The 6,000-nt window shown below is 43.0% G+C and overlaps 1 protein-coding gene across 1 annotated transcript in view; it reads right to left on the reverse strand.

Moving 5' to 3' along the window:
* LOC308300873 (pleckstrin homology domain-containing family G member 3-like) overlaps nucleotides 1-5,744 on the reverse strand; it is a 70,283-nt gene extending 64,539 nt beyond the window's left edge. The window contains exon 1 of the mRNA XM_080744769.1: nucleotides 5,596-5,744. The gene's annotated coding sequence lies outside the window, so the exon portion shown is untranslated. The remainder of the gene's footprint in view (nucleotides 1-5,595) is intronic.
* Nucleotides 5,745-6,000: the final 256 nt, after the last annotated feature.

Here is a 6,000-nt window from a genome sequence, read left to right on the forward strand (position 1 = left end):
ACAGACAGACAGACAGACGGATTACCACACACAGGCATTGTGTTGTAATGGTTGTGCTGGCATGCAGGGCCTATCAGAGCTGTCGTAACAACACCTTCATCAAGTTTAAGATCAAAGAATGTTCAGAGTCTAGAGAAGAGCAGTGTTGCTCAAACCGTGGTCTGTGGGGAATCAGTCAGAAAAGGAAGACTGAAGTATGTTCTACAAACATTCTCTATAGCAATGATTACTATCACAATATAGAGCTATTTAACACTGTTACTGAACAAAAACTCTATAGCAAAGATTACTAACACAATATAGAGCTATTTATTGTATCACTGTTAAGGAACAAACACTCTATAGCAATATATAAAGCTTTACTTTTTTAATTTACATTGTTTGTTTTAATACAAAACATATGACTTACACGACTACCTGTAAGCTGTAACCCATACCCCCTGGGTTCTAGTGAGGATTGCTGGTCCCTGCTTCACAATGAGTTAAAAAACCCCTAATTAAATGTAATTTAAAAACACTTCCGGGGTCATGTCCACGTCTACTCAAGCGCCTGTGCGACTTAAAGGTATCTGGGGGTGAACACAAAGGTCAGAGTAGATGTGAAGATGACCCCGGAAGTCTTTTTAAGTAAAGTGAAATTCTCTTTTAAACCATTAAAACCGGGAAAGCATCTGTGTGTCATTTTAGATTTTAGCTATTATGAACATAAGTGTCAGATGTTTTTGCACAAATCTTCTCTTCCAGGGGTCCCTGGCACAAAACATTTTCAGATGGGGGGTCCGCTACCAAATATAGGCAATATCAATTTGAGTATCTGTGTCATGAAAAAGTTTGAGAACTACTGATCTGGGAGGCATTTGTAGAATCAGCCTCAATGGGTCAATGAATCAAAGAAACGTCCAAAAGGCCCACACTGCAACTTAGAAGTAAACATATGGCCTATGTCAGGGGTCTTCAACTGGGGGTCCTCAGAGTTACTACAGGGGGTCCTCCAAATCTTCCAATCCTTTTTATATTAGCAACTTGAACCCTAATGTCCATATTCTGAGAACTGTAGCCAAAAATAGCTGATCTACAAGCTCACAACACCTCGCAGCACGAGGCGTTGTGAGCTTGTAGATCAGCTATTTTCGGCAAAGAGGTTTGGTGTATTGGGGAAAAAGAGCAGACTAAGTACAGAGTAAAAGGTCAAGCTTATTAGACAATGACGGCTCAAGTGGTTAAATATCTGAAAACACAAATTGACATGAATCCAAAATACACTGACGATTGAGCTGTCAAACGATGAAACTATATGGAATGTATGAAAAGGTTGTGGGGGTCACTGCTTCATCTCTCTCTCAACTAAGGGGTTCTTGGTCTGAAAACATTGAAGACCCCTGGCCAATGTTTAAATATGGAGTTACGACGAGTTGTACATCCTACATCCTTAGAGACATGAGGGAGGAGTCTTTATCAAAGTTTGGGTGTGTGTTTGTGAAATATGAGGCCACCCAGAATAAACAGGAAGCGATGTCCTATACTTCCTAAAGCAACCGTCAGAACACAGGAAGTGAAAGGTGAACCACATCCTCTTGATGGGGGTCATTGATATGAGTCCACCCATCATGTGCTGAATGCACATGATACAAGATAACAACTTCAGTTCACACACTCTGTGATGGCTGCTTAGCAAAACTGCATGATCCTCCTAATCCTTCTTAAAGTGGGGTCCAGGGAGCGAGTTTCTAAATTCTAGGAGAGCTAAGGCAAGGAGCGCTCGTTTTCACCAGCGTCGGCAGGTTAGCAACTCACCAGCGTCGGCAGGTTAGCATTTCACCAGGTTAGCATTCACCAGAGTTAGTTTTACTGAGGTTAGGGTTAGGGTTAGAGTTAAGGTTAGGGTTAAGGTTAGGGTTAGAGTTGGGGTTAGGGTTAGGGTTAGGTTAAGGATAGGTTCAGGTTTTGGTGCACCTCTGCCGCGGTCCAAGTGACTACAATGGAGCGCTCCCTACCTCCGGTTCAGCCAATCAGAAGCTTCAAAAATTAGTCCGGGCGTGGTTTTTCCTTAGCTCTCCTAGAATTTAGAAACTCGCGTCCAGCAACCCCCATGGGCCCTTGAGGGGGTTCCAGGGGGTCCCCAGCAAAACTAGTTAACATAGCATGAAAAGGTGTTTGTCCACTTTAACCCTATTTGCTCACAACACAGTGTGCCACCACAATGCTGGTTGATTTGATTGGGGGATCTAACAAAAATTGGAGAAAAATAAATCTTTTTCAGATGGGGTCCTTGGTCAAATACATTTGGTGGTCCCTGACAGGAAAATGTTTGAGACCAGATTCATTTATTTATTTTGAATCCCTGGGAAACCAAACTGTAAAAAACGGTGTTAATTTAACTGTGTACAAATGGAACCAATGGACCCGATTTGCACTCTCAGAGTTAAATGAACACTAAGGATTTGACAGGGTCTTCTGTCTGGGTTCAGATTACCCAGCAGGCCTCTGGGGTCAGTTCTTCTGCTCTGGACTCAATCCAATTCTGTGTGACTGCAGGTGAACTTAACTGATTTAGTGCACAGTTCAAAAGTTTAAATGGCCATTTCACACGAGCGAGCACGCACGCACACACACACACACACACACACACACACACACACACACACACACACACACACACACACACACACACACACACACACACACACACACACACACACACACACACACACACACACACACACACACACACACACAGTCCCCCGGTGCTAAGTCATTTGTTTTCAGAGTAAATGTGAGTTAATGGTTTGTGTGATGCCATCAAAGGAAGGAGTTAACTGCATTTAGACCAAAACAGCGTAGGTCTGGACTGTTCTGTTAAGAAAAGTGTGTCTGGGTGTTACAATCTTGCCCATGGTGCATCTGGCGCTGCGGAGCGCATATAATGTACGTATGTGAACACAAGTGGTCGTTTTCAGGGCAGGGAGGGTGATCTTGAGCCAATAGGATACAACATCGTAGCCACTGACAACACACACAAATGTGTGGGGGGGGATTTAACCCTTGGAGTTGGACCATAGCTTTCCTATTCTATGGGCCGGAAATAGCAGATCTACAAGTTCACAAATCGATGCATTGTGAGTGAGCCTGATCTGACATTCTGGGGGAGAACATTCTGCAACAAAAAGAAAGAAGAAATAGCCGATCTACAAACAAGCTGCGTTGTGACACGTTGTGAGCTGCCCCAATCAACTAAGTATGTAAGGTGCATAATCTGCATATGTCGTTAAAAGGCAATTTTCCACTCAAAAATCATAATTTAAGAATCACTTAAATTGATTAGTTTGATTAACTGCTGCTCCCCTGGAGATGGTTCTGTTCAAAGTTGGTTTACAATGGAAATACAATTCTGTTGGCTTTGGGAATAGAACCCTTACCCCTGACAGGGCTCAAGGGCAGGTGGTTGAACTGAAGTGGACACTGAACCAAACCATTGCAACACTATTCAACCTCCTCCCCCACTGTGTGTGTTTAGACATAAATGACCAGACAACTAGATCATCCAACGTGGCGCGTGTCATATTACTTATCTGCTTCCTATGAGACTCCTCATAAAAGGCCAATGACCATTTCCTGTCTCACAGGAGGTGAGTCAGACTGCCAGGGGTTTCCCAACACAAGAGCTTATTTCAGCCAGAATGTTTGATATCATCAGTGTCAAATCTCAATGACTTTTACAGAAACTAATGCGCGTTTATTATAGCCTACGTTGCTTATGTTGCAAAAAATATAGCTGAAGCTCACAGCTTGTGGATCGGCTAAGCCTATTTTTTTCAATTTCTGAAAATGTTCTATTATAACATAGCCAAGAGTGGCCGGTAGAGCGGTCGGATGGGAACCCTGAGGTTCCCAGTTCGATCCCGGGCTCCCCCAGCGGTAGTGTCGAAGTGTCCATGAGCAAGACACTGCACCCATAATTGCCCCCGATGAGCAGGTTGGTACCTTGCATGGATTCCTCCGCCATCGGTGTGTGAATGTGTGTGTCAATGGGTGAATGTAATGCATTGCATAATCATTGTAAAGCGCCTTAGACAAAAGGCGCTACATAAATGCACCGTTTACCATTTATGTCTGTCTATCTATCCTTCTATCGAGCTATCCCATCCATCCATCCATCCATCCATCCATCGTAATGGGATTATTCCATTGTCATTAAGTACAATGAGGCATCTACTTAGACAAACAAACACTGTCCGTCTCTCTGTTTGTCTGCCCGCCCGCCCGCCCGTCCGTCCGTTGGTCCTACAGAAACAAACAACATATTTACTAAAAGCGCCTGTCTGTTTCTTCCCAGCGTATCTCGAGGAACTGTCTGACCGGTCGATTTCACATTTAACGTTGTGTGTCACAGAGGTGTGTGCGTGCGTGCATGTGTGAGTGTCTGTGTGCATGTGTATGAGTCACAGAGGACCTGAGGACTCAAGGTGCCGGGTTATCCAGGACCAGAAACATCTAGCGTGCCCTGTTATGCCCATATATGAAGATCCCTGATGTCATCGATATGACGTCATAGTCCTGACATCATAGACTGTCCTCCAACTACTATACTAATGTGTGTACTGCTCTAGGAACACTGACAACGGGTACATATATGCATCCCTCCATTCCGACATGTCTTCTTTCTGACAGACACTAATCTCTTACCCTAACCTCTATGGAAGTGTTGCCACTCCGACAATAAGAAGTCACTGTCGAAGTGGCGACATGTCAGAATGGAGAGCGCCCCCCTGACCATTCATTGCCATGCACATAGTTTCACGTTTTAATTGTGTGGCGTTTTAGGCCATGTAAACAAAAGTTACACGAGGGCAGATATGACAAAATAGATGTATGACAGTGATGACATCACACCACAGTTATGGCATCACACCACAGTGATGACATCACTCATCCCCACAGTGATGACATCACACCACATCACACCAGTTATGACATCACAGATCACACCCTAGTGATGACGTCACAACAGTTATGACATCACAACTGAAATTCAAACGTGTATTTTAAACCATTTTACAGCATATAGCCATTACAATCAGCCCCATCTTTACCAGCAGCAATATTGTAACAAGAACTGACAAAACAATTGAATAGCTACAGTTACTAATTGTAATCCAAATATATGATTGTGAAATGGAATTTTGCATAATGGCTTTTATGATTGGTAACTGTAATGCACTTTTAAGTAAAGTCTCAAAAGCAAAACTTTTACTTACAAGTTGAAGTAAACGGCTTGCAATGTTAAACAGAGAAATATTGTGGTAAATGCAATGATAGCCTACTTTTCAGTAGCAAAATAAAAATATATAAAAATCTGACCTCCACCAAATCAGAGCCTACTTGTCGCATCACTGTCAGTCAGGTTAATTCTGCCTGATTTACACTTGTTTGCGTGCCATGTTTTTTGCACTTGAAAACAGCCGATCTGCTATTTTCAAGTGCGCGGAAGAAAACGGGCACGCAAAGCAACCAAAAGTAAATGTAAAGAAAGGTAACTTCATGTCATCCCACAGCAGGGGTGCACTGACTGTGCATAGACACTTTGAAGCGACTCACCTCCTAGAAGAAGTTGATCATGAACATCTGCATTCACAGTGCTGTCTGCTTATCGGTTTATTGTTAATACCCGTAGATGTTCATCTATGAATCATAAAAGTTATTAATCCAGTGTGTCGTGATTGAAGAATCCGGCTCAGTTTGAACGCTTTCTCGTCTGACGATCTTGTTCTGTTGCGAGAACTGTCTAGAGGAGAGGAGGGAGGCAACGGGGCATGTAACATCGCACTCTGTGACCCGTCACAATCTGTGACTCTTCAACGTGGAAGGGGAACACAAATCCAATTGAGCTTTTAATAATCGACTATATTGACGTGGAAAACATGCGTGTCTCACGTTTAAAAAAATGAATGAAAAAAAAAATGCAAAAGACAAGTAAAAGAACTTCTGGGGCGACGGGATTGT

This window comes from Nannobrachium achirus (assembly GCF_963921795.1).
Source record: "Nannobrachium achirus genome assembly, chromosome: 16".
Lineage (NCBI taxonomy): Eukaryota > Metazoa > Chordata > Actinopteri > Myctophiformes > Myctophidae > Nannobrachium > Nannobrachium achirus.